Source organism: Pinus tabuliformis, chromosome 2_2, assembly GCF_031772625.1.
Source record: "Pinus tabuliformis cultivar Carrire ecotype Pingquan chromosome 2_2, CPIR1, whole genome shotgun sequence".
Taxonomy (NCBI): Eukaryota; Viridiplantae; Streptophyta; class Pinopsida; order Pinales; family Pinaceae; genus Pinus; species Pinus tabuliformis.
In genome coordinates, this window is record NC_142300.1 from 1,172,648,825 (window position 1) to 1,172,673,407 (window position 24,583).

At 41.0% G+C, this 24,583-nt stretch overlaps 1 pseudogene; it reads right to left on the bottom strand.

The window, feature by feature from the left end:
• Positions 1-858: 858 nt before the first annotated feature.
• Positions 859-1,779, bottom strand: LOC149197635 (calmodulin-like protein 3 pseudogene; annotated as a pseudogene).
• Positions 1,780-24,583: the final 22,804 nt, after the last annotated feature.

Here is a 24,583-nt window from a genome sequence, read left to right on the forward strand (position 1 = left end):
AAAATAAAAATTGAAAGTTAAATACAAATGAAATAAAACAAAAAACAAAAAATTAGTAAATAAAAAGGAAATAAAACTAAGAGCAAAAAATTAGTAACTAATAGAAATAGAAGTTACCAAACCCATAATAAGACTTTAACCAATTATCTTACAAATATATAAATTTAAATAATAATAAAAAAATAACATAAATTGAATCACCAATGTTAAACTATGGATAAATGACATAAATTTTTGGTAAAAAATAAACTAATACACAATCAAAGCAAAAATAAACCCATAATACCAGGCAGGAGTATGATAAGTATATAGCCTATAATAATAACAATTCATCTTTGAAAATCACATCACTCTAAAATTCTATTTTTTATATAAAATAATAATAATAAAATTAAATTAGGAAGGATAAATAATTTCACACAGGCAAAACTAATCCAGTATAATCTTGAAAAAGTAAAAAAACTTCTTTCTTAATCCTATAACATATTCACAAATCCTTTACCAATTTCATGGCTACCGCACGCTGAAGAGTTATAATAACCCTTATTGAATTGGCTCACAAATCCTTTGCACATTCCATGGCTAGCAATCGGTAAAAGTTTGGAAAGGTTGTTCCATTCTAGAACATACAGAGAGAAAGAAGGATGCCGGCCATGCCAGCCATCAGAGGCGGGGGTGTTTAACAAATGTTTGGGATGGAGATCTGTGATCAACTGGTTCTGGTGTGAGTGACTATCAACGTTATGGTTCAAAGCTCAAGAAAATTAGCACTGAACATAATGATACACCAGCTCAAGAAAATTAGCACTGAACATAATGATACACCTTTTGGGAAAAAATATATATACATATATATATATATATATAAAAGAATATATCTGTGGGCAACTGTATATATACAGGGAAGAATACACGAACCAAGTAAACTGAAATCCCCTCCGCTAAGATAATAACAGAATGATCAGCCTGAATAATCTATATTACACGGCTATGTATTATTATGATTAACATGAATCTATATTACCCGGCTATGTATTATTAGTAAAATCAAAATCAAATAAAATTCCACAGTTAATTTCTCCCAAATCCCGTGCTCATCATCGCCTTAAACTCCATATAATTGACCATCCCATCGCCATCTTTATCAACTCTCTGTATCATCTTCTTGCACTCCCCAATCGCTCGGCCTTCCTCGAGACCCAGCGACTTGAGCACAGACTGGAGCTCTTCCACAGTTATCAAACCGTCGCCATTCTCGTCGAAAACGCCGAACGCCTCGGCCAGATCCGCGTCTTCATGATCAGCCTTTGTGTCTCCTTCTTCTTCTCGGTCTGGTTTACCAATCATCGATTCATACAGCGTAACGAACTCATCAAAATCCACGTACCCATCGCCATTGACGTCCACGGTTCGAATCGTGCAGGCCAATTCCTCTTCGCCAACGCACAGCCTGAGGTTATCGAAGGACTCTCTCATCTCCTGCTTGCTGATCAACCCGTCGCCGTTCCTGTCGAAGGTCGAGAAAACCCTCCTCAGTTCCTCTCTGCCGACGGCGTTGTCCGACACCCCTTCGGCTGAATCATCCGCCATTGTTAAAACCTTCTCAGAGGGCTTGAAGTCGAACCAGAGGTTGAACTTCCTGCGGAACAAAGAATTGAATAAAGGCCGTAAAGAAAATGGGTTGTCAGATCTAACCTCACCTTGTTGATATCCACTGAAAATCCCACAAATTATTTGATTTCCTTAATTGAATCTGGATCCACTAAACCCATCGAAACACAGTCAATATGGCAGGCGCCTGTAACAAAGAAACCGCACCACGCAACGTAACGTTGAAATTTGCTTCTGAGAGAAAATCTGCTCTCATACGCCAACGCCACGATTGAAAAATAACGGCTGCCTGGGGAGAATCTTACACACGCCACAGTCCAGAGAACCTTCTGCTGGGTGGACTGGAAATCGATTAGAAGATATAAATTTGACGATATCTGCCACCTCCAAACGCGTTCCAAACGCGGAGTATAATTATACTAATTTTTATTAATGTATATAATTTTTTATAATTAAATTTATTAAAATATGTTTTTAGTATAATAATAAGTCATATATGGAGAAAAAAAGTAAAAGTTATGAAAATGGAATAGTAGAAAAAGGAAAAAATAAAAATAAAAAGTTAAATACAAATGAAATAAAACACAAAACAAAAAATTAGTAAATAAAAAGGAAATAAAACAGAAAATAAAAAATTAGTAAATAAAAAGGAAATAAAACAAAAAACAAAAAATTAGTAAATAAAAAGGAAATAAAACTAAGAACAAAAAATTAGTAACTAATAGAAATAGAAGTTACTAAACAACCCATAATAAGACTTTAACCAATTATCTTACAAATATATAAATTTAAATAATAATAAAAAATAACAAAAATTGAATCACCAATATTAAACTATGGATAAATGACATAAATTTTTGGTAAAAAACAAACTAATACACAATCAAAGCAAAACTAAATGCATAATACCAAGCAGGAGTATAATAAATATAGCCTATAATAATAACAATTCATCTTTGAAAATCAATATCACTATAAAATTCTAATTTTTTTTTTTAATAATAATAATAAAATTAAATGAAGAAAGATAAATAATTTCACGCATGCAAAACTAATCCAGTATAATCTTGAAAAATTGAAAAAACTTCCTTCTTAATCCTATAACATATTCATAAATCCTTTACCAATTTCATGGCTACCGCACGCTGAAGAGTTATAATAACCCTTACTGAATTAGTTCACAAATCCTTTGCACATCCCATGGCTAGCAATCGCTAAAAGTTTGGAAAGGTTATTCCACATTCCATGGCTAGCAATCGGTAAAAGTTTGGAAAGGTTGTTCCATTCTAGAACATACAGAGAGAAAGAAGGAAGCCGGTCATGCCAGCCATCAGAGGCGGGGTGTAAGGCCCTCGAGTCCTGGGCAGGCGCGCGGTGGGCGAACATCCCTTCAGCCAGCGGTTGGGCAGTGGGCACGACCCGGGCGGGCGCCCTTGCACGATGGAACGGGCAGCCCGACGAGTTGATGTGCGACGGGCACAACGAGCCGAGGCGCAGGTGCGGTCACCCGGCGAGCCGATGAGCCGGCGGATAGGCACGGCGAGCCGAGGTGCGGTCACCCGACCCGGCGAACGAACTGGCGAGCTGAGGTTCGGGCGTAGACCCCCGACGAGCTGTGGACTGGGCGGCGAGTTGGTATGCGGGTGCGGCCACCCGACCCGACGAACAGGCTGGCGAGTTGAGGTTCGGGCGTAGACACCCAATGAGCTGCGGGCAGGGCGGCGAGTTGACATACGGGTGCGCCCACCCGACGAGCCGGTGCGGTAAACAAATGGGTGACCTGTGGGCGACCCGCGCATGATGGGCGGGCGACCCGTGGGCGACCCGCACCCGGTGGACGAACAACCCGAGCGGCGGAACGACGGACAGCACAGTTGTGTGGACGCGGGTATGGTTCGGCAGCAGACGGGCGCGATACAGCATAGGCGGGCGCGGTTCAAGCAGCGGACGGCAAGTGCGAAGGAAGGGCGACCCGGGCGGGTGCCCCTTCACACGATGGGCGGACAATGCGACAGCAACCGGGCAGCGTGCGACAAAAGGGCGAGCTGAGTGCGACGTTATGGACAGCACATATGACACTTAAGAATTATGCGATGGAGCTTGGGAACTTTATAAGGGGCGTAGGGAGGCCTTGCCCTTGGGCAAAGGCCGACCTACCAAACATAAAGTAGGGGCTCCTAAAACATAAATTATGGGGTCGGCCCAAGAGCTGACACCCCTTCACCAAATGGATGGCCAGCGTATATATAGACAGCGCAGAGGCTTCATTTGGACACTCAAGCAGTTCGATCATCTCTTCTACGACTTGGAGCAGAGGTAAAGGGAGTGCGCAGTTCTGGACTGCGCATAACTCATGCGCTAAGGGAAAAGGGCGGAGATTTTACCGGTATCTGACGTGGGTTGTACGAAGGCCAATTCTAGAGGCAGTTTTGTGCAGAACTGAATTGGAGGAGTTCTGCTGGCTCGAGTGAGCACGCTCCTACCAAGTGAGGTTGGCATGCATATGTAAAGGCTGTCTTGCTGTGATTGTAATATTTTCTAAGTGTTGGCCTTGGACTTTGCCGGGCACACTTGTATGATGTATTATTGAAATCTTTCATAATATATTATCGGGCAGACTTTTTCGGGAGTTGCCGCTCCCTCTATAATTGTGTGCAATTGTTATGTTCTCGGTTTAATTGCATATTGGTTATGAACGTGTATGAATATTAATGCATTTTACTTAATTGAGAAAGATGAATTAAGTATGTTAATGTGGAAAGGCGTAGTCCATGTGTGCAAGTAATATTAAAAAGAAAGTACACGGTGGTGCCGCACCTCGCCAGACACGGTTGGAAGACTACCGTAGGCTTGGGGGCGTGACACGTGGTATCAGATCAAGGTTGCTCGTGGAAAAAGGTTCAGGTGTTGAAGCATATCAGAGCTCGGTCTAGAGCTGGTGAGCAGGGTTGCTCGTGAAGACTTAGACAAGGTTGTCTTGGTTGAAATTGAAGGTGAATCTGCTCAATCTAGAGCAGGTGAAGCTGTTGAATGGTCGAAACTAGATCGCAAAAGGGAAGGAAGTTGCTAGAGATGGCATCCAATTCTCAGGCTGGGTCTAGTCACACGATGAAGGACACAGTGAAGGATACTACTCTTGGGTTCATGGAAAAAGTGATTGAAAGAATGGAGACTTTAGAGACTTCTTGGAACCAGGATGTGGACTCACTTGCTAAGGAGCGAGAAGCCATCTTGAAGGTCAGGGAAGAACTTGAAGAACTCCGAACACAGCATGATGAGCTCAAGACACAATGTGAGTACACTGATCTTATGTGTACACGACTTGAAGAAAGGGTCAAGGAGGTTGAAGAATCAAGGGATCAAGGTCTTGCAGAGATCGTGAACTTGAAGGGAACTCTTGACAAGGTAAATAAAGCTCTTGATGATGCCAAAGATGAGATTGCGGTATTGAAGAGGGCCGTGAGACACAACTCAGGTGGAGGAGTGCCTCATGTGAAGGTCAAAGAACCAGAATCTTATGATGGTACAAGGAGTGCAGCAACACTTGGCAACTTTCTATGGGATATGGAACAGTACTTGGAACGATTGAGTCTCCCTGATGGAGAGACACAAGTAAAGGTGGCTGTTCAATTCCTAACAAAAGATGCTAAGATGTGGTGGCGAAGGAGGGTGGATCAGATTATCAACGGTAATGCTGATGACATCACTTCGTGGAATGACATGAAAAAGGCTTTGCAGACTCATTTCAGTCCTCAAGATGAAACGTGGGAAGCAAGGACGAAGATTAAGTTCATCAAACAGAGTGGAAGCCTACAAGCATATCAGCGAGAGTTTTCAAGTGCAGCTCTGGAACTTCCCGACATGGCGGAAAGAGACAAGGTGTTCAACTTCATTATTGGGTTGAAACCTTGGGCACCCAATGAGGTGAAGAGGCAGAAGATCAGAACACTTGAGGAAGCATTTGCTGCGGTTGACAGGTTGGTGGATCACTATGATGAGACTTCTAATGAGAAAAAGAAGTCCGACAAACCGAAGGAAAAGAGGAAGGATGATGCTTCGAAATCGGATGATAGTTCGAAAGCAAATAAGCCTTTGAAGTGTTAGATATGTGCAGGACCACATGTGGTGAAGAATTGCCCCTCCAAACCGAAGGTGGCCGCTGCTGCACAATCTGATGATGAGCATGATGAAAATGCTTCGGTAGGAATGATGCAGATACTTGGAGCTTCTGCTACTACGGAGGCACCTTCTAGGAGGGATCCAGAAAGGAACAGGTTGGAGTATGTTCAGATGAAGGTCGGAGGTGCTGATGTACTCACTATGGTGGATAGTGGTGCTTCACACAACTTCATGGGTGAAGATACTGCGAGAAGGATTGGACTGAAATTTGTACCAGTGAAGGCACAAATGAAGACAGTGAATTCTCCTCCTATGAACATTCTTGGTATAGCTGAGAAGGTGGACACTACTCTTGGTGAATGGACCGGGAAGGTGGACTTCACTATAGTAAGAATTGATGACTATGAGGCCGTATTGGGGATGGAGTTCATGAAACAATACGAGGCTATGGTCGTACCACATTTGAGGAAACTCTTCATTTATGATGGAAGGGAAGATGTACCCATTGGTGTTCCAACCATTGGTGTAACAAAACCTGATCATAAGTTAGGAGGAATGCAGATGGAAGATAAGGAGAAGATGAACAAGCGGTTGTCTACTGTTGAGACAAAGCTTGTGGAGCAGTCATTGGTCATCCGATCACTTTCAGATAGCATCTTGGACTTGTCAAGAAGGCTAGAGCTGGTGGAGGATGATGATGATGATGTTGATAAGGTATATGTGAGGTCGAACATCCAGAAGGAAGATCGGGAGGCATATCTACAAAGGATGGATGTTGAGGATCCTGACATATGGATTGAGCTGATTAGTGAGAGAGAGCCACCTGGCCCCTCTCCCTCCACATCTTCTTAGATAACATAGAAGATGGGGCTCATTGTTGGCTGCTCAAGGCAGTTAGCCCTTAGACATGTTTGAGCAGGTATGGTGATCATGACATGCTGCAGAAAGATGGGGTTCCCATGGACCTGAGCATGGGATCGTGGAGATGAGTGTTGACACATGGCTAGGATGTGTAGCAGTTGTTGATGTACATGGGCAGTTTGCACATGGGGTTGACTTGATGGAGGCAGGTCCTTATATATGTTGCAGTGATGTTGCCTTATATGGAGGAGTCTACATCATGGTCGATGCAGTCTTGGAGGAGAGCTACTGAGATGGTGTGTTGTCGAGGACGACAACGACTTCGGGTGGAGGAGGATGTAAGGCCCTCGAGTCCTGTGCAGGCGCGCGGTGGGCGAACATCCCTTCACCTGGCGGTTGGGCAGTGGGCACGACCCGGGCGGGCGCCCTTGCATGATGGAACGGGCGGCCCGACGAGTTGATGTGCGACGGGCACGATGAACCGAGGCGCAGGTGCGGTCACCCGGCGAGCCGACGAGCCGGCGGATAGGCACGGCGAGCCGAGGTGCGGTCACCCGACCCGGCGAACGAACTGGCGAGCTGAGGTTCGGGCGCAGACCCCCGACGAGCTGCGGACTGGGCGGCGAGTTGGTATGCGGGTGCGGCCACCCGACCCGGCGAACAGGCTGGCGAGTTGAGGTTCGGGCGCAGACACCCGACGAGCTGCGGGCAGGGCGGCGAGTTGACATATGGGTGCGCCCACCCGACGAGCCGGTGCGGTAAACAAATGGGCGACCCGTGGGCGACCCGCGCATGATGGGCGGGCGACCCGCACCCAGTGGACGAACAACCCGAGCGGCGGAACGACAGACAGCACAGTTGTGTGGACGCAGGTATGGTTCGGCAGCAGACGGGCGCAATACTGCATAGGCGGGCGCGGTTCAAGCAGCGGACGGCAAGTGCGAAGGAAGGGCGACCCAGGCGGGCGCCCCTTCACACGATGGGCGGACAATGCGACAGCAACCGGGCAGCGTGCGACAAAAGGGCGAGCTGAGTGCGACGTTATGGACAGCACATATGACACTTAAGAATTATGCGATGGAGCTTGGGAACTTTATAAGGGGCGTAGGGAGGCCTTGCCCTTGGGAAAAGGCCGACCTACCAAGCATAAAGTAGGGGTTCCTAAAACATAAATTATGGGGTCGGCCTAAGAGCTGACACCCCTTCACCAAATGGATGGCCATCGTATATATAGACAGCGCAGAGGCTTCATTTGGACACTCAAGCAGTTCGATCATCTCTTCTACGACTTGGACCAGAGGTAAAGGGAGTGCGCAGTTCTGGACTGCGCATAACTCATGCGCTAAGGGAAAAGGGCGCAGATTTTACCGGTATCTGACGTGGGTTGTACGAAGGTCAATTCTAGAGGCAGTTTTGTGCAGAACTGAATTGGAGGAGTTCTGGTGGCTCGGGTGAGCACGCTCCTACCAAGTGAGGTTGGCATGCATATGTAAAGGCTGTCTTGCCGTGATTGTAATATTTTCTAAGTGTTGGCCTTGGACTTTGCCGGGCACACTTGTATGATGTATTATTGAAATCTTTCATAATATATTATCGGTCGGACTTGTTCGGGAGTTGCCCCTCCCTCTATAATTGTGTGCAATTGTTATGTTCTCGGTTTAATTTCATATTGGTTATGAACGTGTATGAAGATTAATGCATTTTACTTAATTGAGAAAGATGAATTAAGTATGTTAATGTGGAAAGGCGTAGTCCATGTGTGCAAGTAGTATTAAAAAGAAAGTACACGGTGGTGCCGCACCTCGCCAAACATAGTTGAAAGACTACCGTAGCATGAGGCCTTCTGATATTCTTCTCCACCGTTCGATTGCTTCCATCGCCCTCCACCGTTGATCATCTGAAGTTGCATATGGGCCCGCATTAAATCAAGGATTGCGTGGAGTGAATGTTAAATTTTGTGTTGACCGCCAATAATAATGTAGTTAATGTTCCCGTAGAAGTATTGGTAGGTGATTTAAATTTTAATGTTTTTATATGTATCGGAGGTATGGTGCATTTAAAGAAAGGCATGGGTGTTAAAAATATTTACGGCACGTAAAAGTAATTGTGTTTTTTTATTTTTCTCAAAAATGAAAAGGGCTCGTGCATTGACTATTGTAAAAAAGGAACGAAGGAGCCGTGAAAAATGTGCTCTGCATCTTTGTTTTGTTTGGCACATGGGATATAAGGTTTTAGTTGTTGGCCATCGTAGTATGGAGGAGTAGCTAAAAACCATGTGTGGTTTTGCACAGCAGTGCATAAAGAAAATGGTGGAGCGTTTTTGTAAGTCTGTGTAAATTTTATTACAGCAGTAAACTTATGTAACCTTTTATTACAGCAGTAAGTTGTTTTCCACACCAGTGAATGTAAATGGAGGTTTTACAGCAGTAAATGTTAATGGGAATTTTTCCAGCAGTGTAAATTCTCATATGGAGACAGAGTGAATGTTTTTTTTTGTTTTAATGAATAGAAATAATTTTATGGTGAAATACTTTGTTTCTCAGTGAATTTTTTTAATATTGCCTGAGCACAAAAGATCCTGAAAAGGTAGAAACAGAGCATTCCCTCTGTGTGTTTGAATTCTTGGTTTTTGGTATTTTTCCCATTAAAAATACCCAACAGTGGTATCAGAGCAGGTTCAGGCTCTTTAAAGAAGTTAAAGAAGCTGAAGGGAGAAGGTAGTTGCTGCAGCAAAACCTCTCAGGCAGACAGAAGACTCAGACATCAAAGGATTCAGGTATTTCAAAAGTTTTTTTTTGTGTTGCTGAAGAAGCAGTGATTTGTTTTAAATACACAGTCAAGGAATGGCCAGCACAAGCACTGGTATGGGTTTGTTTAACACCCAGCTCCCACAGTTTAATGGGAAGAACTATGACTACTGGTCAATAACTATGAGAGCCCTGTTTGCCTCTCAAGATTTATGGGAAATAGTTGAAGATGGTTTTGAAGAAGTAGCAGATGAAAATGAGTTCAATGCACTAACTCAGGGAGAGAGAGATCAGCTGAAGAGCAATAGGAAGAAGGATGCAAAGGTCATTTTATTGTTGCATCTAGCAGTAGACCAGAGTATATTTCCAAGGATAGTAGCAGCTAAAACATCAAATGAAGCATGGCAAACCCTTAAGACAGCCTATCAAGGCATGGAGAGAGTGAAGACAACAAAGCTACAATTGCTGAGAAAGGATTTTGAAAACTTGAACATGAAGGAGTCAGACAACATTGAATCATTCTTCACTCATGTGATTGGTGTAATCACACAAATGAGAACTCATGGAGAAACAATTGAAGATAGAAGAATAGTGGAGAAAATATTGAGGGTCTTACCCTCAAGGTTTGATGCCATAGTCACCACCATTGAAGAGACAAAGGATCTCTCAAACTATTCAGTTGATGAGCTACATGCATCATTGATAACACATGAGCAGAGGTTGAGTAGGAATGAAAACTCATCTCTTGAGCAAGCCTTCAAGACCCAGATGTCCTTTGGAAGAGGAAGAGGTCAAGGAAGAGGAAACCGAAGAGGAAGAGGCAGAAGCCAGAACAGAGGTTGAAGGAACAACCCATCAAATGCACAAGGAAGAGGCAGCAATCCAAATCAGAACCAAGGTCAAGGCAGCAGCCAACAAAGAGATCAGTATCAGGCTCAAGGACAAAGGTATGATAAATCTAATGTTCAATGCTATTATTGCAAAAAGTATGGACATTATGCTAGTGATTGTAGAAAGAAACAACATGATAAGAACAGCAGACAAAATGCAAATGTTACAAGAGAAAACAACAGTCAAGAAAATGTCCTGTTAGCTTGTAACATGGCTGAAACACATAGTGAGGACATATGGTTTTTAGACTCAGGTTGCAGCAACCATATGACATGGAATATAGCCCTCTTTTCAGCGTTAAATCAGAATTTGAAATCAGAGGTCACACTAGGAACTGATAGTAAAGTGTCTGTTATGGGAAAAGGGGAGGTAAAAATATTTACAAAACAAGGAGAAAGGAAAACCATAGCAGATGTCTACTATGTCCCCGGAATGTGATGTAACCTATTGAGTGTTGGACAACTTATCCAAAAGGGTTACAATGTTTACTTTGAAAATGATGTGTGCACCATCATGGATATACCACCCAGCAAAAGATGCATTGCTGAAGTGAAGATGACAAGGAACAGGATGTTCCCTCTCCGGATCAGGGCAGACATGAAGAACAAAAGGGAAATGGCAGCAGTCACCCAAGAGGCCTTCCAAAGCGTGCCAAAGGATGAAAATTGGTTGTGGCACTTGAGATTTGGGCATCTCAATTTTGGAGGTCTAAACTTATTGAGCAGAAAAGGAATGGTAAAGGGATTACCATTGATAGAGAAACCGGACAGCCTATGTGAAGGCTGCATTTTGGGAAAACAACACAGAAAAAGTTTTCCATCAGGGAAAAGCATAAGGGCAAAGACACCCTTAGAGATTATCCACTCAGATTTGTGTGGACCAATGCAAGCTCCATCATTAGCAGGCAACCTATATTTCTTGACATTCATTGATGATTTTACAAGAAAGACTTGGATATATTTCCTTAAAAACAAAAGTGAAGTGTTTGAGAAATTCCAAAATTTCAAAGCACTTGTGGAGAACCAAAGCGGGCTGCATATAAAAGTTTTGAGAACTGATAGAGGAGGTGAGTATATCTCCAAGGAATTCCTAAGATTTTGTAGAGAAAATGGAATTCATAAACAGTTTACAACTCGGTACACCCCACAGCAAAATGGAGTTGCTGAAAGGAAGAAGAGGACCATCATGGATATGGCGAGGAGCATGCTGAAGGCAAAGCATTTGCCAAATGATTATTGGGCTGAAGCTGTACATTGTGCAGTTTATATATTGAACAGGTGTCCTACAAAAGCAGTCATGAACAAGGTGCCAGAAGAGGCATGGAGTGGGAGAAAGCAAGGAGTCACCCACATCAGAGTTTTTGGGTGTGTGGCCTATGCACACATACCAGATCAGCTAAGGAGGAAGTTGGACAGCAAAGGGGAGAAATGCATCTTCATTGGATACAATGATGAATCCAAAGCCTACAGGCTGTACATTCCATCTACCAAGAAGTTCTTTGTCAGCAGGGATGTTCAATTCATTGAAGAGGAAGCTTGGGATGGAAGCATAGAGAAAACAGTGAATGTCAAAAACTCTTTGTCTCATGATGAAGATGATGAGGAGGTGGCTGAAATACATCCCCAAACAGCAGCGCCAACACAAGGACAGCAAGGGACACCATTGAGGACAACAAAAGGACAGCAAGGTACACCATTGAGGATCAATGAGAGTGCTTCTCCAAGCACACCACAAGGAGGAAATTCAAGTGCATCTTCAATCACTTGCACACCAAGTGAAAGAGGTAAGAAATTTAGAAATCTAAGCGACATTTATGATGAAGGAATGAATTCCTTATTTTCCTTGTATTGTCATGTTGATGATCCTATTCATTTCGAAGATGCAATTAAAGATAGGAAATGGATAGAAGCTATGGATGAGGAGATGAATGCCATAGAGAGAAACAAAACATGGGATTTGGTTGAGTTACCAAAAGGCAAAGAAGTCATTGGTGTGAAATGGGTCTATAAGACCAAGAGCAATGCTGAAGGCAAGATAGAAAGGCACAAGGCAAGGGTGGTTGTCAAAGGATACAAGCAGCAGTATGGGAGAGATTATGAGGAGACTTTCGCACCGGTTGCAAGAATGGAAACCGTGAGAGCAGTGCTGTCTATAGCAGCACAAAACAAATGGAAAGTCTACCAAATGGATGTGAAATCAGCATTCCTAAATGGAGTGTTAATGGAAGAGGTCTATGTGGAACAACCTCTCAGATATGAGAAGAAAGGTGAAGAGCACAAAGTGTGCAAATTGAAGAAAGCTCTTTATGGGCTGAAGCAAGCGCCAAGAGCATGGTACAGCAGGATAGATTCTTATCTATTGGATAATGAATTTGACAAATGTGAAGGAGAACCCACAGTCTACATCAAAGAAAAGGATGGTAAAATTTTAATTGTTGTCTTGTATGTAGATGATGTTATTTTCACTGGAAATGATATTTATCTTATTGAGAATTTTAAATCAGTCATGAAGGATGAATTTGAAATGACTGACATGGGTTTGTTGAGATACTTCTTAGGCATAGAAGTAGATCAAAATGAAAAAGGAATTTTTATATCTCAAGCAAGATATGTAAATCAAGTTCTGGGCAGATTTAACATGCAAGAATGCAAGGCAGCCATCACTCCCACAGTGATGGGATTAAAACTCAGCAGAGAGGACAGCAGCAAGGATTTTGATCCTAGCTTGTATAAAAGCATTGTGGGCAGCCTTATGTATTTAACAGCAACTAGGCCTGATTTAATGTATGCTGTTAGTTTAATTTCCAGGTTCATGGAGAGGCCGAAGGAGGCACATTGGCAGGCAGCAAAGAGAATTTTGAGGTATGTCAAAGGTACCAAAATGTTTGGAATTCTATATCATGCCTCAGAACATCCAGATTTGGTTGGATACACTGACAGTGATTGGGCTGGAAGTGTAGATGATCGGAAGAGCACTTCCGGTTATGTATTTAATATGGGTTCAGGAGCCATTTCATGGGCTTCTAAGAAGCAGTCCATTGTAGCATTGTCTACAGCAGAGGCTGAATATGTGGCAGCTACAGCAGCAGCATGTCAAGCAGCGTGGATGAGAAGAATGTTGAGAAGCTCAGGCCAAGAGCAGGCAAAAGCGACAGTCATCTTTTGTGACAATAGCTCAGCTATTGCATTGTCAAAGAATTCAGTGTTTCATAAGAGAACGAAACACATTGATACAAGGTTTCACTACATCAGAGAATTGGTGAACAATGGAGAAATTGTCTTGGAACATTGCAGGACTCAAGAACAGGTTGCGGACATCTTGACAAAGCCACTGGATCAGAAAAGCTTTGAATTTTTGAGGAAGTGTCTCGGTATGACCGAATGCCCAGCTGTTGAAATTAAAGGGGAGTGTTGAAATCATAATTTCAACGCTGCCTACGTATGCAACCCAAAACCACCGAACGAAACCATAAAACCGCCAAGGGATATCGCACCGCCATCCAACGAAAAGTTGTTTCCGTATTCTTGGCTCCGATGCGATTTGGTGAAGACACGTGGATCTCACCTGACATCAGCATCACTGACATATCGGAAGCTAAAGTTCTGTAGCATGAGGCCTTCCGATATTCTTCTCCACCGTTCGATTGCTTCCATCGCCCTCCACCGTTGATCATTTGAAGTTGCATATGGGCCCGCATTAAATCAAGGATTGCGTGGAGTGAATGTTAAATTTTGTGTTGACCGCCAATAATAATGTAGTTAATGTGCCCGTAGAAGTATTGGTAGGTGATTTAAATTTTAATGTTTTTATATGTATCGGAGGTATGGTGCATTTAAAGAAAGGCATGGGTGTTAAAAATATTTACAGCACGTAAAAGTAATTGTGTTTTTTTATTTTTCTCAAAAATGAAAAGGGCTCGTGCATTGACTATTGTAAAAAAGGAACGAAGGAGCCGTGAAAAATGTGCTCTGCATCTTTGTTTTGTTTGGCACATGGGATATAAGGTTTTAGTTGTTGGCCATCGTAGTATGGAGGAGTAGCTAAAAACCATGTGTGGTTTTGCACAGCAGTGCATAAAGAAAATGGTGGAGCGTTTTTGTAAGTCTGTGTAAATTTTATTACAGCAGTAAACTTATGTAACCTTTTATTACAGCAGTAAGTTGTTTTCCACACCAGTGAATGTAAATGGAGGTTTTACAGCAGTAAATGTTAATGGGAATTTTTCCAGCAGTGTAAATTCTCATATGGAGACAGAGTGAATGTTTTTTTTTGTTTTAATGAATAGAAATAATTTTATGGTGAAATACTTTGTTTCTCAGTGAATTTTTTTAATATTGCCTGAGCACAAAAGATCCTGAAAAGGTAGAAACAGAGCATTCCCTCTGTGTGTTTGAATTCTTGGTTTTTGGTATTTTCCCCATTAAAAATACCCAACACCTCGGCCTTCCTCGAGACCCAGCGACTTGAGTCGCCATTCTCGTCGAAAACGCCGAACGCCTCGGCCAGATCTGCGTCTTCATGATCAGCCTTTGCGTCTCCTTCTTCTTCTCGGTCTGGTTTACCAATCATCGATTCATACAGCGTAACGAACTCATCAAAATCCACATACCCATCGCCATTGACGTCCACGGTTCGAATCGTGCAGGCCAATTCCTCTTCGCCAACGCACAGCCTGAGGTTATCGAAGGACTCTCTCATCTCCTGCTTGCTGATCAACCCGTCGCCGTTCCTGTCGAAGGTCGAGAAAACCCTCCTCAGTTCCTCTCTGCCGACGGCGTTGTCTGACACCCCTTCGGCTGAATCATCCGCTATTGTTAATACCTTCTCAGAGGGCTTGAAGTCGAACCAGAGGTTGAACTTCCTGCGGAACAAAGAATTGAATAAAGGCCGTAAAGAAAATGGGTTGTCAGATCTAACCTCACCTTGTCGATATCCACTGAAAATCCCACAAATTATTTGATTTCCTCAATTGAATCTGGATCCACTAAACCCATCGAAACACAGTCAATATATCGTATTGCAGGCGCCTGTAACAAAGAAACCGCACCACGCAACGTAACGTTGAAATTTGCTTCTGAGAGAAACTCTGCTCTCATACGCCAACGCCACGATTGAAAAATAACGGCTGCCTGGGGAGAATCTTACACACGCCACAGTCCAGAGAACCTTCTGCTGGGTGGACTGGAAATCGATTCGAAGATATAAATTTGACGATATCTGCCACCCCCAGACGCGTTTCAAACGCGGAGTATACACGGCCAGAGGTGGGGGCCGCCATCCCGCGTGAAGTTATGATGGTTACGAGTAGGAAGCTGATGTTGATGGAACGGGGACATCGATATTGTGGAATATGAAGTACAACGATATTTAAATGTTAATTTAAAATTAATAAACGCCAAATTAAATAGTAATACTTTATCATTTATTAAAAATAGAGCGTAGTCTAACGACGCCACAGTTTTGCCCAGCAAAAATTTGAAAATAATGAAAATTAGACACCGTAAGAAGTTAGGCAGAAATTTTGGGAAATCAGTGTTTCAGGATTTTGGGTTGCGTGAATTTTTTATGCATACTATAAAAGTTGACAGAAATTTTAGAAAATCTGTATTTCAGGGTAGTGCGATTTTGATGGCGGTGAATCCATTTCCACTATTAAAAAATATTCAAACACTAATATAGCCATATTTTTTTGAGGAAAAAAACTTATCAGATTAAGCCTAAAATTTTTCTAAACTAAATTGTGACTACTGTAGACAATGTCATTAAACAGTAACGATTTTATCATTTATGAAATTTGTTCAGGGAAATAAATATATTATAATTTGTCTTTCAATCACTTTGGAGCTAAAATATTTTAACTTAAGTATTAATTCTTTTTATTTATCAAATTTGTATGAGACAAAAAAATATATTATAATTTTATTAGGATAGTTTAGGAATGAATTTTTTTTCCTTTTTCTTTTAATATAATATAGGATTTATGGTGGCAGAAATGATATTGATTGTTAATCTGAATTCATTTTTAACTTTGAATCTACTAAGCATTGAGAGAGATAAAGTCTCTTTCATTTTAAAAATAGGCTTGCACCTCAAAAACATTGATCCCTTTCAACACATGTAGATCTAGAATTAAGATATATATAATATTCCTTCTTTCATAAAAATTACCTCTGCAAAATGCCTATTTTACCTTAATTTGATTTTATTTTTTCTGAATTCTGAGATTTGTGATTCATGATGATTGGCAAATCTCTTAGGGATTAATTACAAACAATTTTTTTATTTGTTCTGTTCTATTTTTATTTTTACTATATTCAAAATGTTTCTTTTCCATAATAAGTTGGATATGGTCTCTCTAAACAAACATGATTTATGATTTTTTTTGGGCATGCAGTGTTAGTAATCTATAATATTAATATATGATATTGTAACAATGTCTAATCTCCGTGGAAAGTGGGGATGAAGGAGTCTTATTACATGTTCAAATATTAACCAATATAGATCCAATTCATTATGTCTAAACCTCTTTTAGAATGCAAAACTTGAAAAAAAAGTACACTTTAGGAAATTTAGTCCCTTTTGACGCTGGATATATCTATCATGATATGCACTGGTCCTCTCTATATATATACACATACAATGTAACGTGATTTTTCATTGTTTAAATTGCATTTTATAATGCATAAATAAATTCAATATCTTAAAAATCTATTTAGTTATGGACATATTAAATTTACGATTACAACAAATCTGTATTGGATTTTAGAAAAAAAAAACATAAAACCATGTTTTAAAGAAAAAAATAATAATAATAAAAAAATGTTTTTAAGTTTCATATATTTCCACTGATAAATTGATGGTATGAATTCAAAATATTAAAAACGACATATCGATTTAATTAAATTTTCATTGAATGCATTGGCTTGAAACATCTCTCACACTCCTTCCGTTCACATTCCCTTCCATGCAGTTGGCTACGCATTTACCCATCCGTCCATTCCAATCCATTCACCCGTACATTCGTTTGAGCAATCAATTGTAATGTGGGTGCAAATACAGACCAATTGCTCTTGTGAGGGAAACCTCTGGTCACGGTATCATCTACTTTCCACGAGGTCGAAGAACCTTCACTAATCACAGCTTGATCGTTTGTGAAGGTTGCTAAGGAGCTTAAATATGTTGTCAGCGGTTGTTGAATAAGATCTTCTTCAAATTTCGTGTGCAAACTTCTCTAAAGCTTGTGCTTGTGATTACAGTTGCAGTATATTTCTAGATTCCATCCTTGGAGTTGGGTTTCACGTCTCACAAGTGAACAGACGTTATCTCTTTTTAGTTCTAAAAAAATACAATTTATTTGTCTCAACAAATAAGTCAATCGGTCATTTTATTGTAGTGAATGTGAAGCGCTTCACTTTTATTTGTCATTAGATGCACCGATTGTGCTAAAAATGATGCAAATTTCAATATGCAAATTTCAAACATACTGACCCCTTATTTATATGGTCATTTTTAGAAAATGGTAATGTCTACGATGCATCGCGTATATTGATTATCAGATCACTTGGTGGAAACTGGGAAAATTTTATTATTTGGGATCCATGTAGCAGATCTTGTTATTTGTGATCCGTCTCACTAGTTGTGCCTAAATTTTACCTCTCGGTTTTAAGGTATCGAGTAGCATTGTGAAATACTCTCCATTTCAGCTCCTCTAGATCACTAGTATTTGTTGAGATGATCTTCAATCTATGTAGGTAGTTCACGTCTTCGTTGTGGGTTCACGTTATTAGTCCCTACATCCGGTAAGGCATGGACTCTAACGATCGCTAGGGTGGATCGGACATTCATTGGTCTTTTGACCAACAATTTCTCCGCGTTATCAAAATTTAGCCAAATTTTCAGGTTGCAATTTCTCTTCACCCAAATTTTATCCAAAGTTTTGATTTCAAACTTTTATTGGAATTTTCACTGATCTCGAGGTAACATTATATGGCTAACAAAATTCTATCGAAAGCTTTGAAAATGGCTAACAAACTTTTATCTAAAGTTTCGAAAAACTCATGCATGAACTGCGATACACGAACTTTTATAACATTTTAGGTTTCAAACTCCATACATCTCCCAAAGTTTGAAACTGTATATATATCCAAACTTTTAGACTGCTTATTTGTCCTTATGCAAATTGATGCTCCATGTCAAGTTGACACTTTTCCCGAAGCCATCTCTCCTCTAGAGGTACCTTGGGTTTATAATATTAATCCATTGAGTATAATATCCATAGTGAACCATGTTGCAATGTCACATTGTGACAAAGATTGTATAAATATGAAAATCAACCACAGTCAACCATGATAATTTTAGGGTTTACTTCTCATGGGTTTATAATATCAATCCCTTAGGTTTATTCATTTAAGGGTTCATATTCCTCGGGCGTACTACTATTCATAGGGTTCATAATATTAATCCTTTGGTTTGATATAAATGTCATTGATTTAATTAATTAAATTAGGTTGATAATATTCATACCTTGGGTTTAATATTACTCTGAACCATAGTCAACCACAATCAACCATAGTCAACGATATATATTTTAGTCAACCACATTTATTTTAGGGTTTATGATATTTATTTCAGAGTTTATATACCTTTGGTTTATAATATTAATCCCTTGGGTCTAATATCCATGGTCAACCATGTTGCAATGTTGCATTGTAACAAAGATTGTCTCAATATGAAAATCAACCATGCTCAACCATGATAATTTCAGCGTTTACAATATTTATCTTAGGGTTTATTTACCTTTGGTTTATAATATTAATCCCTTGCATTTTTTGATCCCTTAGGTTTATAATATTTTTTTCTTGGGTTTATAATATTAAACTCTTGGGTTTATTTGTTCTTTGAGTTTATAATATTAATAATTCATTTTGTTTATCATTTTATCCCTTGGGTTTATTAATCCCTTGACTTTAAAATATTAATTGCTAGGGTTGATTAATTGTTTAGGATTTTAATATTAGTTTGTTGGGTTTATTTATTCCTTAGGTCTATTGATTGCTTGGGTTTATTAATAATTTATTTTTATAATATTAATGCCTTGGGTTTATAATATTAATAATGCATTGGGTTTATTCATCCCTTGTATTTATAATATTAATAATCCTTTGAATTTATAATAATAATACCTTCAGTTTATTAAACCCCAATATGAAGGGTTTAATATATTAGGTTTATATTGTTTATCCCTTTAGTTTATTTATTCTTTGGGTTTACAATACTAACAATCTCTAAGGTTTATTGATCTCTTGGGTTTATAATATTAATAATCATGTGAGTTTATCAATCCTTTGTTTTTAGAATATTAATTCCTAAGCTTTATTAATCTCTTGTGTTTGTAATATCGATCCCTTGTACTTCTTGATCCCTTAGGTTTTTAATATTTATCCCTTGGGTTTATAATATTAAATGGTTGGGTTTATTAGTTCCTTGGGTTTATAATATTAATAATCCCTTTGGTTTATTAATTTTTTGGGTTTAAAATATTAATTCTTAGGGTTTATTAATTCAACCATGTTTATTTTAGTAACTTCAATATTTATCTTAGGGTTTTTATACCTTGGGTTTATAATATTTTTTTTTTTTATCAAGTAAGAGTAGGACCTTCTATTAAGCTAGCCAATAATACATAATTTACATAAAGCCGCACCCGCTCTATGAGAAATCCACAGTCAGCAGGGCAGGCAACAACCTAACCACTCACCCAAACCCAAGAGAAGCCAAAAGAAACCGTGCACTCCTTGGAAGACGAGTCCACCTGACCGAGGCCCATAAAAAGCTACTAGAGTCCCACCGAGGGTCCACAAGAGAACCCACAAGATAACACCCAAAAGACTAACTAACAGACTCGACGAAAGCTATAAGCTTAGTCCTCTAAACTTTTTCGGGTTCGAAACATACGAGCAACTTGCACGAACAATCACCACCGTTAACTACTTAATATAGATCCAATGGCCTTCATGGATATCGGGCAGACGAGAAGCGCGAGGGTTAACCATCCAATGAGGGTGGTTTTCTCTCACCTCTCGCTGCCACGTGTCGCAAGCTGAGTGGAATCGGGGGCCAACTCTAAAAAATGGAAACCATTCAGACCCCGCCCGATATACCACTTGTGGTTTTGGGTCCGTTGATCTGTGGAAAAGCGATTACACTCTGTCGCCGAGTGATGACCAACAGACTAGTCCTGCTGGTAATATCTAAGCCTTCTGCCTAGATTCTCCATCAAGCACCCTTTAAGCAAGATGAAAACAGGCGACCAAATCTGTGATTCTACCCGAGTCATTACCTTTACCATCCAACCGAAAGTAATCAGAGCTTTGGGAAGCAGCCCAAACCAAAATGGTCAGACAGTTTAGGGATCACCATCCTCCCACCTATCTCCTGAATCCCTTCGATCTGTCTTGTTCATCCCTGGTTCCATATCTTTGGTCACCAGAGAGAGACAATCCTCTCGCAGTTTGCCTATGGGTAACGAATCCCAAGCATATCGAGAATCCCTATCCCTATTGGTTACTCCTTCGTTTGCCAGCCGATCCGCTAACATATTTTCTTTCCTTTTTACATGGACATGTAGAAATTTTGAAAAATTTAATACATATTCAATGGAGATTATCCTGATCATGTACTATTTCGGAATACATACACAATACATAAGCTCCTCTATGTTGATCATCAATTTAGCGGCATCAATAACAATAAAACATCAAGAGCATTCACACATTAACACAGTATGTAACCCGGGGAAAGCATCTCGCTAAAAACCCCAACTATATGTATATTAATGATTGAGACCATGTAACATTACAAAGTACAATGCTTATCACAAGCAATCCAGTACCAGCTCCACTTGTTACACACAATACAACTAAGATCTGATCTCCAAATCTATTCCATTGCTTGCCTGCCTCCACTGCTCAATACCTGCTCAAGAATGAATGAGAATGGATTAACCAAACTCGTATTTACCTCCAAAGAATCACTCACACTGGGAAAGACGTGAGCATAGGCTATAATACTGGGCAAAAATTTGGGCAAACTCATTGGCATACTAATCCCTTGATTGTGCAAATCCTCATGCACAACTATAGTCACAACTGATAGCAATCTGATCCTCTAACACCTGTCCCTGCTAAACTGAACATGCACTGACATGCAACTGAGTTAATTGATGTATTCTATAGTTGCATTATGAGTTAATAATTATTTTAACAACTCATCATTAGTGTATTTGCAGTTAGACTAATTACAACTAGTTTAACCAAGTCAAACTGAACACAACTCCATCAACTCCACAATCAACTCCACCAAACTCAACTGATTGAGTTCTAACTGAACTCATGTATGTAACAACTCAACTGACTCATAAGAAAAGCGTACTTCCTTCTGACAGCTGCATGTTCCACATCTGTAGCTCAAACTGAAGTGCTCCAAGAGAATAAGATAAAGTTTATAGTCTAAATATTATTATGAGACAATAATATTTGACTTTTCTATTTTCGACAGCCAGTCTAAAAATAGACTTTGATCACTCCTGCTATGATCACTCATGCTGTGGTCACTCCTGCTGTGATCATCCCTACTGGGATCCAAAAATAGAACTTGCGCCATAATTTTCCTACGGGCCCACTTAGTGAAGGCGACTCTTTTCACTAAGCTCCATCATCTTGTTGCAATCTCAACACTCCCTCTCGACAAGATATGGATTATCAGCAACCCCTATCCTGCCTCGGTGGTATTCGAATTTGCTCCTGGTGAGAGCCTTCGTCAGAATATCAGCATCCTGATCCTTCGTTGGAATGTATGAAAGCAACATGATCCTCCACTGCACACAATCTCTGATATGATGGTACCTGATGTCAATATGCTTAGATCTATCATGAAATACAAGATTAGCCGAGAGTTTAATGCAAATCTGGTTATCACAGTAAATCACAGTACGATCCAAATGAGAATCGAACAAACCAACCAGGATCTTCCTCATCCATATAGCCTCGCATGCAGCCAAACTTGCTGCCATATACTCGGCCCCGCTGAACTGAGTGCCACGGATCTCTGCTTCCTGCCGTACCAAGAAACTGTTCTCGATCCAATACTGAAGACCCCTCCTGATGTGCTCTTTCTATCCGTTGAGCTCCCTGCCCAATCTGCATCCGTGAAGCCACATAGCTTCACCTCATCCTCCTGTCTGTACCACAAACCATATCCCGATGTACTTCTCAAATAACGCAATACATGCTTGCCCACCTTCCAGAAGAGCTTGGTAGGCTTAACCATAGCTTGTGAAAGCTGGTTAACTGCATAGCATATATCGGGTCGTGTATTTACCAAATACATCAGCGACCCCACCAACTGTCAATAAACAGTGGCATCCACTTCTTCTCCCGAAGTGGCATCCTCCTTCCTCCAACCTTCAGGAAGAGGAGTATCAACAGGCTTGCAGCCATGCATGTTGAACTTCTCCAGTATCTCCCGAGCATACTTGCCCTGAGAAATAAACAGTCCACCACTGCGCTGCCATATTTCCAATCCTAGGAAATAGTGAATGAGGCCCAAGTCCTTCATCTCAAACTTTGTAGTAAGATCCTTCTTGCATGACAGTATCAATAGCATCACCTGTTAGAATCAAATCATCAACATACAGTACAATGATAAGCAACTTACCCTCCACCACAATCTAGTATAGGTTAGGATCCGCCTCGCTCTTGGAGAATCCAAGTCCTGTGAAATAGCTGTCTATTCGTGTGTACCAAGCACGTGGTGCTTGCTTCAACTCATACAGTGCTCTCTTGAGCCTACACACATGCGACTCACTGCTGAAGACCTCAAAGCCTTCGGGATGCTCAATGTACACCTCCTCCTCAATGACTCTGTTGAGGAACACAGTCTTCACATCCATCTAATGAATGTGCCACCCCATCTGTGCTGAGAGAGCAAGAATCGTCCGTATTGAAGAATACCTTGCCACGGGTGCAAAGGTCTCCTCATAATTGATCCCCTCTATCTGTGAAAAGCCTCGGGAAACAAATCTTGCCTTGTAATTCTCCACACTCCCGTCAGCTACCTGCTTAACTTTGTAGATCCATCTTGAACCCACCATTGATTTCCCTTCCGGTCTAGGAACAATCTCCCATGCACTGTTTCTAGCAATAGAATCATACTCTTCCACCATAGCATCTACCCATGCGGGATCCTCCACAGCTTCCTCGAAAGAGGATGGCTCAGTCACAACACACTTGCTCATAAGAGCCATGTATCCAGTGTATCAATCAGGTGACTGTCTCTGCTTGCGTTGGGACGCAGGTGGTCCTACAACTTTCTCTGCATCTTGAGCCAGTCGCTCAGCTTCTGTCAAGCGCTTTCGCCCTCTGATGGTTGGCGCTGCATGAGTGGTCTCTTCCACTCCATGAACCTTGTCCTGTTGCTGATCCACGTCCTAAAGCTCATCCTTAGGAACTAATAGCTCCTCATCTGCATGCAAGTGTAGCTCCATCTCAAGCGAACACTTCATGGCTTTCTCCTCCTGAAATGTTATATCCTGTCGCACAACAGTTTTACCACTGTCTGGTAAATACACACGATAGTTGTGGGGCGTATCAGTGTACCCCACACATATCCCAACCTCTGCGGTCGGCTCCAACTTCTTCCTGGCATCCTTCGTCACATGCATGTAAACGTTAGCACCAAAAATCCTCAAATGAGAAAGATCAGGCTTCTTACTAGATTAAGCCTCCTTAGGTGTACTCATGCCAAGTATCCTAAGAGGACAACGGTTCTGCACATAAACTGTTGTATTGCATGCTTCCGCCCACAAGTGAAGGGATAGGCCCTAATCATGCAACAATGCCTGTGCAACACCCACAATCGTTCTGTTCTTCTGCTCAGCTACCCCGTTCTGTTGTGGGTTATGGGGATCTATGAGCTCTCTTCGAATCCCTTCTGCCTTGCAGAAACCCTTGAACTCGTCCGAGATGTATTCACCACCATTATCGCTCCTAAGAGCCTTCACCTTCTTCCCCGACTCCTTCTCGACTAGTGCTTTAAATTCACAAAACTTTGAATATGTCTCGCTCTTCTTCTGCATGAAGAAGATACAGCACTTACGAGAGAAATCATCAACAAAAATCACATAATACCTGTGTTTTGCTGTTTAAGCAACTGAGAGAGGTCCACACACATCTGTGTGAATTCTCTCAAGGATTGTCGTGGCGCGACTATCCTTCTTGTGAAAGGTGGCTTTCACAAAATTCCCCAAAGTACACCCTTTGCACTGATCTGACTACGCAAGAGTGCCTTTAGGAAGT